The sequence below is a fragment of the Triturus cristatus genome, chromosome 9, assembly GCF_964204655.1.
Source record: "Triturus cristatus chromosome 9, aTriCri1.1, whole genome shotgun sequence".
NCBI lineage: Eukaryota > Metazoa > Chordata > Amphibia > Caudata > Salamandridae > Triturus > Triturus cristatus.
This window is the reverse complement of record NC_140592.1, coordinates 733,565,969-733,584,709: the sequence shown is the minus strand read 5'-3', so window position 1 is coordinate 733,584,709 and position 18,741 is coordinate 733,565,969. Positions and strand designations below refer to the sequence as shown.

At 48.0% G+C, this 18,741-nt stretch overlaps 1 long non-coding RNA gene across 1 annotated transcript in view; it reads left to right on the top strand.

Annotated features, from left to right (window-relative positions):
• LOC146798647 (uncharacterized) overlaps positions 1 to 17,710 on the top strand; it is a 64,947-nt gene extending 47,237 nt beyond the window's left edge. The window contains exons 2-3 of the long non-coding RNA XR_014968742.1: positions 7,515 to 7,581; positions 17,512 to 17,710. This is a non-coding gene — a long non-coding RNA (uncharacterized LOC146798647). The remainder of the gene's footprint in view (positions 1 to 7,514; positions 7,582 to 17,511) is intronic.
• The last annotated feature ends 1,031 nt before the right edge of the window (positions 17,711 to 18,741 follow it).

Sequence of the window (18,741 nt, the reverse complement as noted above, 5' to 3'; positions counted from 1 at the left end):
CGATATCGGCGCACTCCCTCCCGCAGCGCCGCCTCAATCAGCTTCCAGTGTACTTGTAGTGCTAGATAAGAGCCAAGCAGATGGGGGGGGGGATCTGCATACCCCCCCGCAGCAACACTGCAACTCTGGTCCCCCCCACAACAGCAGGGAGAAATCGGAGCCCGTATTCACTTCACCAAGTGCAGCTCAGGCAGGTTCGTCATACTTCCAGGCCCCTGAGTAAGGGAACTACATTGCACAAGGCCCTGACAGCGCGCACCATCAATTCCCAGCGCTCGTCGCGCCACCTTCCCAGATAGCACCAGCGGGCCGCAGGCAGGCAGCAGCGAATCGTTCCAGGTCGCGGGGGCGCCACGGCCGTCACCACAGTATTCTGCCTCCGCGTCTCGGCGTCCAACCCTCGCTCCACACCCCCCACAGGCAATCGCGGTCCTGCTCACCGCGCGATGTATTGGGCGGTGCTCTCTGCAGGATCCGATGTCAGCGCAGACGTCGCTCAGAGCCCGCCATCGGGCCGAGAATCCAAACGACTCCCGCCTCCGCCTGACACCACCAGCTTCCCGCCCGTCGGAGCGGCCGGACTTTGCTCGTCCTCTCCGGAGCTCAGCTGCTCTCTACGGTGGCCGCCATCTTGCGGATTCTCCCCCCGGGTCCAGGTAGGGAATCTCCAGCCTACCGCTGCATATTTTCTCATTTATCGATGTCTGACCGCTGCCGCTGTACCCTTACAGCCTTCGCTATGCTCAGACGTGTGTTTCCGCAGGAGATGCCACGGATACCTGACGGATAGCAGCCCGCACAGCAAAAGCCTCACGTGAGTGCGGCCATCTTGCTCGGCGCCCTCTAGCGCCCCCACTCCTTGATGTCTTTACGTACTTCTGGCCATCAAAAGGAGCGTTCCACACAGGCAATAGTCTTGTATATTCCCAGGTGCCCTCCCAGCACTGAGTCATGAGCCCACGTCAGTACTTGCTGTTGCAGTGTTTGTGGGGGATATCTAGTGCATGATAATGATAGGCCAATTCCTCGATTTCCGAGCGGTGCTCTGGTTCTTGTTGAATCCAGGACTGTACGTCCAGGTTCGCCAGGGACACTCGTACATCTTCCAGAAAGTCCTGGGAGGCTAGGAGAGCTATGGTTTGCGTGGGCGAGTCTGTTTCTGTTAGAATGAATGGTGGTTCTGGTGGGTCCTTCAGGGTCGCATCCTCTGCGTCGTTTATAAGAGAAAGAGCGTCTGCCTTCCCGTTTTGTGGTCCTGGTCGGTACTTTATCACAAAGTCGTAATCGGAAAAGAACAAGGTCCACCGCAACTGACGAGGTGTCAGGGCCTTCGCAGTCTTCAGGAACAGCAGATACCTATGGTCCGTATAGATCTCCACTGTATGCAGTGCTCCCAGGAGATAGTGTCGCAATTCTTCGCAGGCCCTTTTTATAGCCAACAACTCTTTGTCAGAGATGGTGTAATTGACTTTGCTGGGAGTGAGTTTTTTCGAGTAATACGCCACAGGGTGGAGTTGTCCGTTTTCGGGATGTTGTTGGGACAACACACCTCCTACCGCATGTTGCGAGGCGTCCGTTTCGAGGACAAAAGAGAGTTGTGGATCTGGATGGAGTGGAATAGGGGCCTGCGTGAACTTGTCTTTTAACAGCTGGAAAGACCAAGCAGCCTCTTCACTCCACACGATAGGGACGTTTTTTCGCAACAGGCTAGAGATGGGATGTATAAGTTTTGAGAAACCTTGAATAAAACGCCGATAGTAATTGGCGAAGCCAAGAAAACTCTGTACTGATTTTATGGTCTGAGGTGTCTTCCAGGTGGTGATTGCTTCGACCTTACTCATGTCCATCTGGAACCCCTGGACATTGATGATATAACCCAAAAAGGCCACTTCTTGAACATGAAAAAGACATTTCTCGAGTTTGGCTTATAACGAATGCTGGCGTAGACTGTCCAGAACTGTTTTTACGTGAGAAACATGTTCCAGGAGTGTGGGGGAGTAGATTAAAATGTCATCAATATAGACCACACAGAATGTTTCCAGGTAACCCCATAATACCTCATCCATAAAAAACTGAAAGGCCGCAGGGGCGTTGCAGAGCCCAAAAGGCATCACTCGGTACTCGAAAAGACCGAACTTCGTACTAAAGGCTGTCTTCCACTCATCGCCTTTCTGTACTCGTACCAGGTGATAGGCCCCTCTAAGGTCAAGTTTTGTGAAATACAGAGCCCCTTTTAACTGATCCAAAAGCACCGGTATTAAAGGCAGCGGGTATCGTTTTTTTATTGTTATTCTGTTTATGGCGCGGTAGTCTATGCATGTCCTTAATTCGTCACAGTTAAATCAATAAGGACATTGTTCCCTGTTGGCGGCGAAACTGAAAATATCGATCGCCTGCTCAACAGAGGAGAAAAAGGTGGGAAGAGTGTAAAGATAGGGAGAGGGAACAAGGGGGGGGCAGCCGATGGCAGTGGGTAGGTGCTGACTGAGCCGGCCCCCGACGCAACCCAAATAGGGCGCTGGCAGCCTCGGCGGATCCTATGCAGCCCCGTACAGATACACGAGGGTTACACTAGTTTGGTACGTTCTTCTTGTCTCTGCTGACCAGGTCACTGTACCCCGCAGTCCCGTACCTTTTTTAACCTTTTTTCTTAGACGTGAGTTACCCTTCCAATCTCTGGCACTCCCGTCTTCACCGTGCACTACTTTTCACTTGTCTACGGTCCTGAAGAACAATGTCCTTATTGATTTAACTGTTACGAGTGGAGCACGGACATTGGACCATAACGAGCTCCTGGTCCCCCCCTCTCCTTTTTTGACTGTGCTCAATTCGTCACAGTCTTTCTTCGGAATGAAGAAGAGAGGAGATGATGCGGGTGAACAGGAATGCCTAATGAATCCGGATGCAAGGTTGTCTTCGAGGTATGTCTTCAGGTATTGCGTCTCCGGTTCCGTTAATGCATACACTCGGCTGCACGGTATATTAGCCCCTGGCACCAACTCGATACGACAATCATATACCCGATGGGGTGGTAACCGAGTCGCCTGTTGTTTATCAAAGAGGGGTTGGTATTCACTGTAGATATCAGGCAGCACAGTGGAACAGCAATACTGGTCTTGGGTACAGGCAGTTGCAAGATGCGTAGAAGGGTTTTCCTTGTGGTCTGTATGCGGGCGTCCCTCTTCGTAATAGTGTTCTAGGCAGTAGACGGAAGTCATGGTACCCGCAGGGCCGCCCAACTGACCCCAGGATCATGAAGCGTCAACCACAGCATTCCGAGGATGAGACGAAACTGCGGAGCAGCGATAAGATCAAATTGGATGTACTCAGAGTGATTTTGACTGATCTTCATCAGAAGGGAATGGGTGCGGTTCCATCCACTGCTTTCACATATTGAGGGGTTTCTTTCTTTTCACAAGGGATTCCTAGTTTCAGGCCAAACTCTTGGTCGATGTAGTTACCCGTCGCCCCTGAATCCAACAGGGCATCTACTTCTAACTGGTCCTTTGATGTGAGCCACAGGGATACTCCAACATTCAGGTGGGCTACAGCAGGTTGCTGAGTGTTCACAAGTACCGACGAGATCGTTTTGCGTGGTGTACCCAAATCAGAGACTTCATCCTGACTCGGGCGTTTTAGTTTTCCGTCGGTTTTCTCCTTGTCTCGTAGTTGCTTGTACTCGTGGAACGGAGACTCTCCCTGCGGCAGGGGTCCGAGCACGGCATTCTCTGATAAAATGGCCTCCTTTGCCTCAGTACAGACACAGTTTCATCTTTCTCCGTTTTTTCCCTCTCCTCAGGGGTTAGGGGTCCCCTAATCCCTCCTATTTGCATCGGTTCGGTTCCATCAAGGGTTCTGGAGTGTTCGTCCACTGGTCCTTTTGGTTTCACATATGCACTTCAAACCTCTCCTCTGGCCTTGTCTCCTTTTCGTTCCTGGAGTCTATGGTCCAGTTGAACTGTCAACTCTATCAACTCCTCACATCTGGGTGGTAACTGAACGACTTGAGAAAGGACGTCCTTGAGCTCTCCTCGCAGCCCTTGGTAAAACAAGGTGATCCTTTTCGCAGACGGCCACTCCGTTTCTACCACCAGTCGATTAAAGGTCGTAAAATACGTCAGGAGGTCTTGGGACCCTTGTCTTAAGGTGAGAAACTCCTGGTCCAACGACATCATGTGAGACTTCCTCTCAAATAATTTCCGAAGCTCTAAGCAAAAGTCCGTGAAATGGTGCAATACGGGATCATTCCTTTCCATCAACGGGATGGTCCATCTGCCAGCATTGCCACCCATGTATGACATCATAAAAGCCATTTTAGCGGCTTCGTCCTGGAATACGGCTGGTTTGCATTGATTCAAGAAGGTCTCAAACTTCTTTGGGTCCCCATAAAAACGTTCAGGGGGTGCTAGAGGAATACCTGTGTTCTGTAGTATGTGAACTGTTGGGACAGTATCTGTTGCTTTGGGGGGAAAGGGAGTAGTCATGAAAAATCCACCCCCTGCAGTGCCAGAGGAAGGGGTGTACGGGTTAGATACTGGAGGAGGTAAGGTTGCTGGCCTGATGTAGGAACCCTCCCCATGTCCCTTGCGGGCGAGGCCTGCGACCTCTCTACGCAACGTACCCATTTCTCTATGCAGGTTCTGGTTCTCGATACAAGAGGTCTGAACTTCCTGCTGGAGTGCAGCCAGGCTCTCCAACAGTGAGGTCAAAACCGCGCTAGTATCCATCGTCCGGGCTGGATGTTTGCACGTGGGCTTGACAATCTGTCAGGTTAGTATGGTCGTCTGCAGCCCAAGAACACACCACAGCCACTAACCTTACTCTCGGGACCAGCAGAGACGAACAATGGCGGTAGAGTAGTCCCCCAAATTCCCCAGAACGTAACCCCCAGCAGCGGAAGGAGACCCTGCTGCGTGATATTGTGCCCAGGGGAAAAAGGGAATGGGATAAAGAAATACAACTGGCTGCGGCCCTTTGGTCCTTCTGGGATCTGGTCTGGGACTCGGTGACTTCTCCGTATGGAGGCAGACCTGCAGAACAGGGGAAAGAAAGATACAGCAAATGTATGGGAGCTCTTGCTAACAGTCGTAAGCGTATGCGAACCCCTACTCCTGTTTTTTACGCACCCACGTATAGTAGCCAGGACTCTTAGAACAATCCACCATAGGTCAAAGAATCACTCCTATGATAACACAGAAAATTGGGACACAGTCCCCTTGGAAAACAGTCTGAGGATGCTGTTTGGTACTCCTCGCAGTGTCTCTAGTATTTTCTACGTTGAAATCACGCAGAATCGTTCTTGATCATTGGTCTCAGTATTACAGCACTGAATCCAATGAGATAAACTTTTTCAGCTGAACAGCAAGCAAGGCAAAAACAAAGCAAGGCAGGGCAAAACATAACAAAATGAAGCAAGGCAAGGCAAGGGAGGAATGAATACTCTGCCTTCAGGAGAATGCGGCCCCTTGTCCTGCCCTCGCAAATACTGTTTCGGGACAAGAGGGGGCGGACCGGGCACCGGGAACCAACGCGCCGCTACGTGTCTATCGCAGTGAATCCATTGAAGTGCACCGGCGCTTACTGACACAAATAGTCATTGAAACCCAGTTTAGCAGAACCGTGGGGGAACAGACCGCTCCTGCGTTCTTTACGCGACTGAGTCAATACCGCTCCCGCGTTCTTTACGCGACTGAGTCAATACGCAATTTGCAGACTCTTAGTCGGGAGAAAGCGCATCGGCTTCTCCCGCAATACCTGTTCCGTCGAGAATGCTGCTCTCCGGATACGACGACGGCGATCCGAGGCACGGGGGTTTCCTGGTCTACAGGAACGACGCTGCACAGGCTTCACGCTGGAATCCGGCGGGGAGTACCATCCGCCATGATGGGTGATTTCCACTACGATTGTCAAGCACTTTCTGCTTCCGGAGGAGGAGCTTATGTACGGCCTGCCTCCTGATTCGCCCCACTACCTGCTGGGACTTGTAGTTCGTGGGGTGTTTTCTGGATCTGAGCCCACATGCTGGTCTCCTGTTACGACCTGCCTGTTTTCCTGCTCTCAGGTGGGTGATCGCTACAGTAGTGTGCCAGGAGGCGTGTTTGCAAAGTGGTGGAGAAAGGGGGCATGGCCTCCTACCAGGTCTCAGCAATCCTGCTGTGTGGGACTTACTGGAGGTAACAGGAGGGGTAGTTGGCCCGCAAGGACGTTCTTGGGGGCAAAGTACCCCTCCTGTTATCTCCAATAAGTCCCATACAGCGGAATTGCAAAGAGGTCTTCGGAGGCCACATTACCTTCCTCCACCACTCTGCAAATGCGGCTCGTGGTGCACTACTGGTTGGGGGATGAAGTCCACTATACGCCTGAGGGACTTTGGGAGCCAAGAAGCCCTCCTGGTACCTCCTGTAAGTCCTACACAGCAGGATTCTTGAGAGCTGGTGAGAGGCCCAGCCCACTTTCTCCACCACTCTGCAAAACATAGAAATTCATTGATAAAAACAAAGGTTGCAGGGACATTATAGTTTAGAAATAGAATGCAAAAATCTTTAAAATTCACTGAAAATCCAAATGTTACAGAGACGTTATAGTTAGGCTCAGAATTCACTCGTACAAAACCATAGAAATTTAGCAGTTATAGTTACCTAAGCTAACTACAACTTATGCCCCCACAATGCACTGCATATGACCTCACATAATACATCACTAATGACATGGTCAGTGCCATCACTCATGACATCTCAAATGACACACTTTATGACATCATCCTCAAAACCATGCACACACCCACTCACACTACCATACAACCTCTTTTACACCTACTCATATACCCACACAACCACTCACATACCCATACAGCCTCTCAACACAGGCACTAACACAACCATTCACTCACCTAGACAGCTACTCATACAACCAGTCACTCACCCACACAGCCATTCACACAGTCATACAATTACCGATACAGCTACTCACACATAGAATTGTCACCTATATAGCTACTCACACACCCATACAGCCTCTCAACACAGCCACTCACACACCCATACAAGCACTCACTCACTCACACAGCCACTTAGATACCCATTCACACATCCATACAAGCACTCCCATATCTGCTCACTCACCCAGACCTACTCACTCTCCGATACAACCACTCACACAACAACCCACTTAACCAAACACTCACTCAAACAGCCACTCACTCACCCATACAGCCACTTACACATCCACTCACTGACCCACACAGCTACTCACATACCTACATATACACTGATACAGTCACTCACACACCCAAGCAAACACTGATACATACAGTCACACACCCACTCAGATCACACCTGTTAGAGATAGTATCACTCTGCCAGCTTTTGGGAGTGATGTTATATATATATATATATATTAGCCAGTGAAAACGTTATGCGACATACAAGTCGGCAGATAATAATCTGTATATGATGATGTTTATTCCACTACTACAGGTTTTATATAGTCGTTCCTTCTTTTCTCTCTTTTCTTAGGTTTGCATTGAGTACATCGGGACCACCATGGAGAAGAGATGCCCCTCAAAAGAAAAACAAGCCACAGGTAAGTGTTCAGGTCTTCTTGTTCTTATGTTTTTGGGAAGGGTATGTGTTAGTCACAACTATCATCCTACACCATCATCTGGTGAGTTTAAGTCCTATTTCACCTATTGGCCAATATTTATCTCTGTTGCAGAATTACTAAATTCCGTAAGAAGAAAGAAGAGAAAAAAAGAGTATCACAAAAAAAATCACTCCCCACCTTTAACCAGGGAGTTAACTCAAGTATTCAGTTTTAAATTTTTTGTTTTATCAGAACCTGTTTGGTAATAAAATGAGGCTATACTGGAGAGCCCTCTATTTTCTCAACCCCCACGTTTATTCCCCTCCTGACTCGCCATATATAGATCCATCTCTCTCCTCCCCTTCCCCGCCAATGTCATCGAGAAAGTCATCAATGCCCAACTCTCTGGGTTCTTCTAAATGAACCACATCCTGGACCTCTACGAATCAGGCTCCAGAAGCAACCACAGCACAGAGATCGCTCTCTTTGCCGCTACAGACGATATCCGCACCCTCCTCGACAGAGGCGAAACTGCTGCCATTATCCTCCTGGACCTCCTGGACCTCTCATCTGCCTTCGACACCCTCTTCCACCACACCCTCTGTACAAGACTCCGCGATGCATGCATCTGCGACAAAGGCCTAGAATGGATCCGCTCCTCCACCACTGGCAGAACACAGAGAGTCAGATTTTACACCTTTCAACTCAAAACCCACAGAGATCAGCTGCGGAGTGCCTCAGGGACTCTCCCTGAGCCCCACCCTCTTCAACATCTACATGGCCCCATTTGCAGCCATCGTTAGAAGTCACGGACTCAACATCTTATGCCGACGACACCTGCTGATTCTCTCCCTCACAGAAAAACTCGTAGGCCCCAAGAGCAACTTCCATAACGGGATAAAGGCAGTCACCACCTGGATGAAGGGCAGCTGCCTCAAGCTTAACTCAGACAAGAACGAAGGAATCATCCTGGGCTCCACCCCCCTGCCTGGGACGACTCCTGGTGACCTGCAGTGCTCAGAATCCCCCCATACCCATGGACCACACACGAAACCTCAGCATCATCCTAGACTCCTCGCTCTTAATGAACCACCAAATCAAAACAGTTTCGTCCTCCAGCTTCCATCCGCTCCGCCTGCTTCATAAGATCTTTAAGTGGATCCCCACAGAGTCCAGGGAAACAGTCACCCATGCGCTTGTCAGCAGCAAACTCGACTACTGCAACACACTCTACACCTGCACCACCCAGAAACTCCAAAAGAAACTGCAGAATGCTTCTACCAGATTAAATATCCCATTCTGCAGCCACATCACCGGCTACCTGAGAGACCTTCACTGGATACCTATCAACAAAAGAATTACCTTCAAGCTCCTCACACGCGCCTACAAATCCTACACAGTGCCGGACCAGCATACGTCAATCACCGCCTCTTCTTCTACACTCCCACCAGACATGTCCAACCCGCCCAACTGGCCCTGGCCACCATCCCACAGATCCGCAAGACCACGGCTGGAGGAAGATCCTTCTCCTACCTCGCTGGGAAGACTTGGAACTCCCTGCCTCTGCACCTCAGACAGTCACCATTGCTGCCGCAATTCAGGAAGGACCTCAAGACCTGGCTCTTCGACTGAACCGCAGAGCCACTTCCCCCACTCAGCACCTTGAGACCCTCATGGGTGAGTAATCACGCTTTATAAGAACCTAACTGGTTGATTGACTCCTGATTTGTCCCAGCAGCCGGCTAGCCACGCTCCTCCAGGAACTTGGTGAGGCAGAACATGTTCTGGTGGTCTCCAGGCTTCACTCCATCTTCGACAAGGATTCTGCTCCTTCCCGTCGTTTCAGGGAAACGCTGTAATCCGACCTCCTGCAGTTCTTGCGATCTCTACTTGTTCCGTGCCTCTCCTAGTTTCAACAAAGCCAGTTCTCTCTTCCACGTCTCTTCTTCTGGACGTATGAAGAGCGTCTTCTCTACTGATTGGCTCTTACCCGCGGTCACATTTCCAGGCCATAGGTCACAGCTACTCTCTTCTGCTACATCTGAGGCTTCCTTACAGGGATAGTATAATCCACAGGAGCCTGTAATGTAAACAAAAGCACTTCTTTTGATACGGATGCAGTGGGGCAAAAGAGCTGATGTGTCCATCCCCTCATCCCCTCACATACTCATTAGTATTACAACTAGTATGCTAATCTAACTTTTATAGTGGGTTAGTATAAACTCTTAAAAACACTTACATTCACTTGATGATGTCATCAGTGATGTCATCAGGGAAGTCATTTGAGATATCATCAGTGATGTCACTGACCATGTCATGATTGATGTAATATGTAGGTCATATGCAGTCATTGCAGGGGAGTAAGTTATAGTTAGCTCAGGTAACTATTGTAACTGCTGAATTTCTACAGCTTTGTACGAGTGTATTCTGAGCCTAACTATAACGTCCTTGTAACCTTTGATTTTGTCAGTGAATTTCTAAGTTTTTTAAAGTTCTATTTCCTAACTATAACGTCCCTGTAACGTTTGTTTTTTTCAGTAAATACATATATGTACACATACATACATTTGCACGGCTACTTTATATAACCTTAGCTGTTTTAGCTGTGGCAGGATCTCCACCCTAAGCCCTCCTTCGCACTGTTTCTTTCTCTGCACGCAGCCGACCCGACCTCCTCCTGTGCTTTTTGAAAGAAACTGATTACTGAAATCACTTCGAACTTTAGGTGCCTTTTGAAATGAGAACAAGCAAGACTGCTGCAGCTTATCCTGGGCTGCTGCATGGTGGCACTCTGCTTCAGGGCACTGTGCCTCAACAGCTCCCTGCAGATAAAGAACTCGTGCCCCTTCTGGGCGGGATCCTCGGTGAATATTCTATTACAGGACCGGAGGCTTCGTATTATCCTTCTCTTTCTATTTATTGCCACTCACAGCAGCCAATCAAAAACATTTGTATTCAAAATAAACTACACATCCCATGATGCTTTAGTCACATGTCACTTCCTGTATGATCCTATAAGGGCCACCATAACTAGTCCTTGAACCTCTTTCTTTGCTGCTCACGCAGGAAGGTAAGTGCTCGAGACTTAAACTATCATTTATGCACAGTATTGAACGTTTAAATGCATGTGCTATCATTGCGATGATCGTTACTGTTCTGTTGATACTTGCGCGCATCGCGCTATGTTTAAAGCACTGTTTTTGATATGTTTATGTGCATATCACACTGTGAACTGGAAAAGTTCCCTTTCAGGGTGCGCTTGCATTGCGCTATGTTGTTAAGCATTTTTAGTCACTAGCTCAGTGTTTCCCAAACTGTGGTCCGCGGACCCCCAGGAGTCCTTGGCACCTTCCCAGGGGGTCCGCAGGCAGCAGTTTTAAAAGCACTTCAATGTTCCTTGTATAAATAGCAGTTTTCGAGCAACAATAAGTGTCAAGAAAATGCCAGTGATTAATGCACCTGCTGGAGAGAGATGAGTTTTGTCCAGTGGCAGTTTTGATTTATCTAATGTAGCACAGAGGATACATATGCCTACTGCAAAGAAAGTGTACCATGAATTGAAAAAAACAGTATTTTATGTGCATAGGTCAGTGGGTTACTGCTTTTTTTTTTACAGAGATTCTTTTGTTACTGTGCAATTCATAAGGGACAATCGTAATATAGCACTGATCCATCAACTGTCATCAAAAAGCTGCTTGCAAACTGCATGGTGCAATTTAGTAACTTACGTTTTTTCCCAGTCTATCATTATCCTGATGCTGCTAAAAAGGTTTATTTGGGTGGAAATAAATTTTTATTGTTAGTGAATGCTAACCACTGTGTTATGTACTGAATCCTGAGCTTGTGCTTCTCCAGACAAAGCACTCTTTAAAAATGCCTGTCAGTATGAATGACATGAGAATCCTACAGCATGTAGTCGCTTTTGCCTTATGTCCCTTTTTCTGTACACTATTTTACATGTATTATTCACTGTCTCTATATGTGTGTGATGTAAAGTGCTCTGACATCCTACAATGGTATAAAGGAAAAAGCAAAAACGAGGAGAAATAAAGCATTTCTCCTCATTTCACCAAGTTAAGACCAGGTTTTCCATGGGCTTAATTTTGGTGCTGCCTCCTATTTACCCTGCCCTTGTAAATCCTACAGCATGTAGTCGCTTTTGCCTTATGTCCCTTTTTCTGTACACTATTTTACATGTATGATTCACTGTCTCTATATGTGTGTGATGCAAAGTGCTCTGACATCCTACAATGGTATAAAGGAAAAAGCAAAAACGAGGAGAAATAAAGCATTTCTCCTCATTTCACCAAGTTAAGACCAGGTTTTCCATTGTCTTAATTTTGGTGCTGCCTCCTATTTACCCTGCCCTTGTAAATAGAGGGCAGCGTCAAAATCAATGGGTGTTGGGGTGGAAAGCCCACAGCAACTCCCACTGCACACCCCTTTCACGCTAAGCATTGCATGAAAGGGGGCCTTACTTACAAGGTAGCGTTAAGCCACATTAAGTGGCTTAACGATTCCTTGTAAATAAGGCGAAGCCCCTATCGCCTCGGTAACATCGCAAAAAGTGACGTCAGCAAGAGGATATCCTTCAAGCTCCTCATCCACGCACACAAGGCACTCCACAAGACTGTCCCAGCCTACCTCAACAGGCGGCTCTTCTTCTACATCCCCAACCGCCAGCTACGCTCCGCCGACCTCTCGCTCGCCACCGTCCCGTGCATCCGAAGAACAACCACCGGCGGGAGATCCTTCTTCCACCTCGCCGCCAAGACATGGAACACCCTCCCACTGAGCCTACGACAGACCCAAGACCTGCTGACCTTCAGGAGGATGCTCAAGACCTGGCTGTTCGATCAGTAGCGGCCACCCCCCCTTCCCAGCGGATTATTGATTGACATTCCCATGACGATAGGGGCTTGTAAATATGCCCCTAAAATCCTTAGTAATTAGAGTATTTGTTTTGTGTGCACACGTGTGTTTATTCTTTTCGAATTACTGTTTTAATGTTTGAAATTTAAATCTTACAAATTGCGTGGGGGTCCCCGGCTTCCACTGGTGAATAAATGGGGGTCCTCCGGAGTCAAAAGTTTGGGAACCACTGCACTAGAGCATACATCGCGCCTGGTTTTTTGTGCCTCCGGGCGTCTTCCAAGGCAGTGCATAAATTAAACGCGGGCGGCCGGATCGGGCTTGTTTTCACTCCCGCTGAGATAATCGTACCGCGTTGCCTTTGGCAGTGGCCCGTTAGGGGGTTTTCACACTGCAGGCCTTCCCTCATAGCCGGTGCGTTAATTTAAAGAGAGCTTTCTTCGATGCGACGTGCGTAGCCCAATTGGGCTATATTTGAGTAGGATTGGGCTACACATGTCGTACTCGCCCAGGAACTTCTCTGAGGCTCATTCAACCCGGAGATTTTACTAGGAAGAGAACCTGCTGACGCCTGATGTGGCTGGAAGAGTTGCCTGGCCTTGGGGTATGCACAAACTCCTTCTAAAACTTTATTCTCTTGGCTCTCCTTATGCCCTGTGAGCTGCAAGAATATTTATACAGCTTTTGCTGAGGAGCAAGGTACTTTACTTGCTTTTGTGCTGTGGGTTGGCTCCCCCATCACTCCTCTATTTGTCCTCATTTTCATGAGCAAATATATTTACAAATTCTGTCCCACAATGGTAGATTGGGTCACATATGAAGAGGATGATACTTTGTACGAAGAGGAAGTGGCTAATCCTTCCCTGGAAGACAACGTTGTAGAGGCCCTGGATGCTTCGGTCCAGGAGTCCCTAAACAAGGCCCTTGAGAAAGCAGTCCACGGGACTGTGCAGCAAGCACTAGCTACTGCATTGAAACCAAACACAAAGCAACTGGAAAAATTCGTCAAACGTCATGGTTTCACTTCCCCTGCCGACCCCCCTAAGGATGCCTCGGCTACTCAACCAAAAGCTAAGCCTTGGCCTCACTTGACCAGACACAGACACGGACACTGATACTACGGGGACTGACTCCCCTGATGAGGCCTCTCCTAAGAAAAGGTCCAAGAAGTCAAAACACATAGAACAGGACCTATCTCAGACCATTTCCACCCCCTTCACCTTCAACCCGACTGATATAGTTCACCCCAGATCATCTGACTGGGCCCCTGCCCCTGCTGTTTCGGCTTATCTGCACAACAACCTTCGTAGGAGTTTTGATAAAGAGGTACGGAATAGGCTCCTCTCACAGTGTCCTAGGCCCGATATCTCGGACAAGGTGGTGAACACCCCGGACATAGACTCCAGTTTACTAACTTTCCTGAAGAAATTCGTGAAGGACCCTAAAAAGGGTATCGACCGCGAATGGCAAGGTTGTCATGACAAACTTCTGGATGTCGCAGGACCCCTCGCGAAGATCTTAGAGATGGCTTTGGAGGCGCAAGAGTCCAACACTGCAGTGGATCCCCATGTCCTGGCAGGGTGAACCCAAAGAGCTATTTGCCTGTTAGGAAACGCAAACTGCGCGATTTCTACTGAACGACGCAAGTCGCTCCTTAAGCGCATGGATTCCAATCTCACAGAATTGGCTGAAGCAGAACCAGGGCCCTTAGCTGATGGCAATCTCTTCGGGGAACGCTTTGTTAAAGATATGGCTAAATATGTGGGCACGTTCACGACCCTCGACAAGGCACAGTCTGGCATCAAGAGGGTATTTAAGGCTGGCCTTTTTAACAGGGCTGGACGAGGCCGAGGACGCTCGTTTGGCCGTCAGTTCTCCCAAGGTCCTCAATGAGGAGATTTCAGCCGCGGCAAGTGGGACTCCACTCGTGGGGGTACCTTCTACCCCACCAGACCGCGCTTCAATCGGAGGCGTTTCCACAGAGGAAACTACGGTGGAGATTTCCAAGCCCCTGAATCTACAGGTAAGAGCCCCATACATTTTCCTGTTGCCCTTAGGGGGCCGTATTCAATTTTTCTATCACAGTTGTGTTCAACTCTTGCAGGATGCTTAGATATTGCAAACAATTCAGGGTTTCCAGTTAGATTTCTATCAGACCCCTTATCAGCTCAGACCGCCCAGAGAGCTTTCTTTTTCCCAACTCGAGTGCGATTTTATAGATTCCGAACTCGAAGAATTACTGCAGAAACGCCCGATAGCATATTGCGACGAGGGCCCTCGCGGTTTCTGCAGCAATATTTTCTTGGTACAGAAGAGAGGCGGAGGTTACAGGTTGGTACTGAATTTAAAGGAATTCAACCAATTCATGAATTACAAACACTTCAAGATGGAAGGCATCCATCTTTTGGCGGATCTCCTGAAATAGGACGACTGGATGGTCTGCTTGGCCCTGAAGGACGCCTATTTGTCCATTCCCGTTTTTCCTCCCCATCGCTGGTTCCTTCAATTTCCCTGGCGGAACCGATGGTTCGAATATTTGGTCCTAATTTTCGGACTCTCCTCAGCACCGTGGTGTTTTACCAAGGGGATGAAATCAGTGATAGCATACCTCAGAGAACAGGGAGTTCGCATGAGAGTGTACTTGGACGACATACTTATCATGGCGCAATCTCCAGCTTTGGCTGTACAACATTTACTCATGACCATTGCTACGCTACAGAACATAGGGTTCGTGATCAACGAGCCCAAATCGGTTCTTTGTCCTTCTCAGACAATAGACTAATTGGGGTTCGTCATAAACTCTCAGACAGCCCAGCTGAGTCTCCCCCACTCCAAACTGCGGGACATCAAGAAGGGGCTATGCTCTCTGCTATCCAAACAGATGGTGTCTCTGAGAGTGATTGGCAGGATCGTGGGTCTCCTGGCATTCCTCCATATAGGCGATATTTCCAGGGCCCCTCCACTATCGAGCCCTTTAAAGGTTAAAGATTCAACACCTTCAAAAGGGTCTCTCTTACACAGACTTGGTCCCTCTTTTCCAAGAGGTACGGCAGGAGATTCAGTGGTGGCTTGGCCACGTGGAGGCGTGGAACGGCAGAGCTATTTTCGGCTCCCAGTCTGAGGTCGTCATAGAGTCCGACGCCAGCCGCTGGGGCTGGGGGCACGTTTCGGAAATATTTCTACAGGAGGTCGTTGGTCCCTACGCGAACTAGACCTCCATATCAATTGTCTAGAATTTCTAGCGGGATCGTTCGCGATCCGGACTCTCTTGCCCAAACGACTCTTGTGTTGCATCCTCTTGCGGATAGACAACATCTCAGCAGTTCGGTACATCAACAAGCTGGGAGGCACGAGGTCCTCAATCCTAGTAGAGATAGCGAAGGACTTCTGGCATTACTGCCTGAGTTAGCAGATCTCGGTCATAGCCGAGTATATTCCAGGACAGTCGAACGTACTGGCAGACTGGAATTCCCGGCACCTCAAAGATTACAGCGACTGGCAGCTCCAGCCCCAGATAGTCAGGTGGCTGCAAGCGATATGGGGGAGTTGCGAGATCGATCTGTTTGCGTCCAGATTGAATCGTCAAATGACCACGTTTTTCAGCTGGAGACCGGATCCGTTGGCTCTGGCGACGGATGCCTTTTCCCAGGATTGGTCCCTGCACTTGAATTATGCTCCCCCCCTTCATTCTGATTCCCAGTGTGTTCACGCAGATAATTCGCCAGAAGGCGGAGGTGATCCTAGTGACTCCTCTGTGAAAGTCGCAGCCCTGGTTCCCAATATTATTGGAGGCGAGCTGCGACTCCCCCAGAATGATTCCGTGGTCCTCCACGATGCTCCAGGGCCCTCATGGAGAAATGCACCGACGATGCTATCGGGGCAGTTGTCCCTGATGGCCTGGAGACTTTCCGGCAACGTTGGCAAATGCCAGGATTTTCGGAGGAAGCTTCAGCTTTCATTAACCAGGCCTGTGCTCCCTCAACCAGGAAGAGATATTCTTCAGCCTGGAAGAGTTGGGTTTGTTGGTGCGTGGAACAGCATGTGGATCCCGTGGGGGCGGACTTACCCTATGTTGTAAATTTCTGGTCTAAAAAGGCTTCTGAGGGTCTAGCATACCATTCTATTAACAATTTCCGTTCGGCCATTTCGGCTGGTCATTCCCAGATTGAGGGCAAACCAGTGGGAATGCATCCAGTAATATGCACACTTTTGAAAGGTATTAGGGTAGCAAATCCTCCCAAGCCGAAATATTCATCTTTGTGGGATGTCTCTCTAGTTCTTTCCTTATTCAATAAATGGCCACATAACAATATGTTAACAAGGAAACAGCTTTCATCCAAATTAGCCATACTGTTATGTCTCTCTGAATGTAGATGTTCTTCTGATGTGAAAGCTCTAGACCTTACAGGTAGAGTATTTATTCCTGACGGAGTTTGCTTTAATATTACTTCCAGGACTAAAACAATGTCATGCAGTGTGGAATATCATGCTTTTCCTGGTAATGTGAAACTCTGTGTAGTTCAATGTCTAAAAGCTTACGAAGAATGTATCAGGCCTATTTGGCCTGATGGTGTGGTGCAGTTACTAATTGCTTTGCAAAAACCTTATAGACCTGTTACTACGGCTACTATTGCCAGATGGGTAAAACCGGTTATGCAAGAGGCAGGTATTGACACTAAAGTGTTTGGGGCGCACTCTGTTCATGGCGCCATGGCCTCTAAAACATTTGTTAGGTTCTATTATTCAAGGTATCATGCATTCTGCTGATTGGTATTCTGAGTCTACCTTTAAACAGTTTTTTTTATAAACCGGTGGGTGATATTACCTCCGTTGTATTTAATCAGCGTTAAACTAGCATAATACGAAGCCTTCGGTCCTGTAATAGAATAAAGAATTAGCTAGCATTCGCACCAAGAATTTTCAATTCTATTATGGACATGGAGGTGAGGATTACCCCACCAGGTTACATTACAGTATTGTAATGCTTACCCACCCGTATGTATTGGATTTTCTGTTTAAGCAGGAGTTACAGGTTTTCTTGTATCTCCTTTTTTCCAGGCTCCGAGAAGAAGATGGAGTAGGAGTACTTTCAGTTGAAGGACACGTTCCCATTTGGTTCTCGTTTTCTTCCATGTTGGAGGATGTTGTTTGGACTGATATGTTATTATTGGACTTCCCGTTCGAGCAAAGAAAGAGGCTCAAGGACTAGTTATGGTGGCTCTTATAGGGTCATACAGGAAGTGACATGTGACTAAAGCATCATCGGATGTGTAGTTTATTTTGAATACAAAACTATTTTGATTAGCTGCTGTGAGTGGCAATAAATAGAAAGAGAAGCATAATCCTCGCCTCCCTGTCCTTAATAGAATTGAAAATTTTTGGCGCGAATGCTAGCTAATTTTTTATTCCACACTGTAGTGGGAACAACACCCCCTTCCCAGAGTACTTCCTGAGCGCCAGATTTATATAGCGCAAACTCGAACCACTGCTATTGGAGCGCTTTACATGAGCACCAGTTATGTTACACAAGGACACATTCATTTTTTTGATAGGCAGGGGGGGATTAAGTGATTTGCCCAGAATCACAGGATGTGGAGTTGACCCCGAGGCTCGAACCTTGGTTTCCCAGCTCCAAGGTCGGCAGTCTAGCCATGAGACCACAACTTGTTGTAGGAGCTAGTTCGAATCACCAGATGGCGCTGTTCTTTTAATCATGTCAAGTTATAAATGTGTTTTTTCCCAGTGTACTTTTATTGCTAATGAATACTGAAATGATTCCGTCTTTTATCTGAAAGGCCAGGGGGCCAAGTGGGGTAGTGTGCATGCTGCTGTTGTGAACGTCTCGTGTTCGAATCGACCAGGACTGTTCTCATCCTTCCTTCCTCACCAGATTTCTAAATAATTCAGTCAGAGGAGAGCGTACATGCATTACAAATGCAGCACTTTGTATGATATTCGTTGTTAATATAGAAATGTAAAACCTAAGATATAGGGGTGCAAAGAGGAAGATCAGATATTCTTGCTTCCATCTTGTGACCGTAAAGAGTGAAGTTACCTACTACATTAACAAACGTGTTCTCACTTTCGTCTACTCGTTTGAACAACATGGGTCTTATTCATAAAAGTTTGTTATGAATACACGTGACTGTTGCAAAACTCCTGACTGGATACCAGATTTCAGGTGTAATTCAGTAGGACTTCGTTCCAACTCCCTGAATTCAGGAGCAGTGCAATAATATGTCACACCAGAAACTGAAAAAATATTTGATTGATAGTTTCTACTAAAGT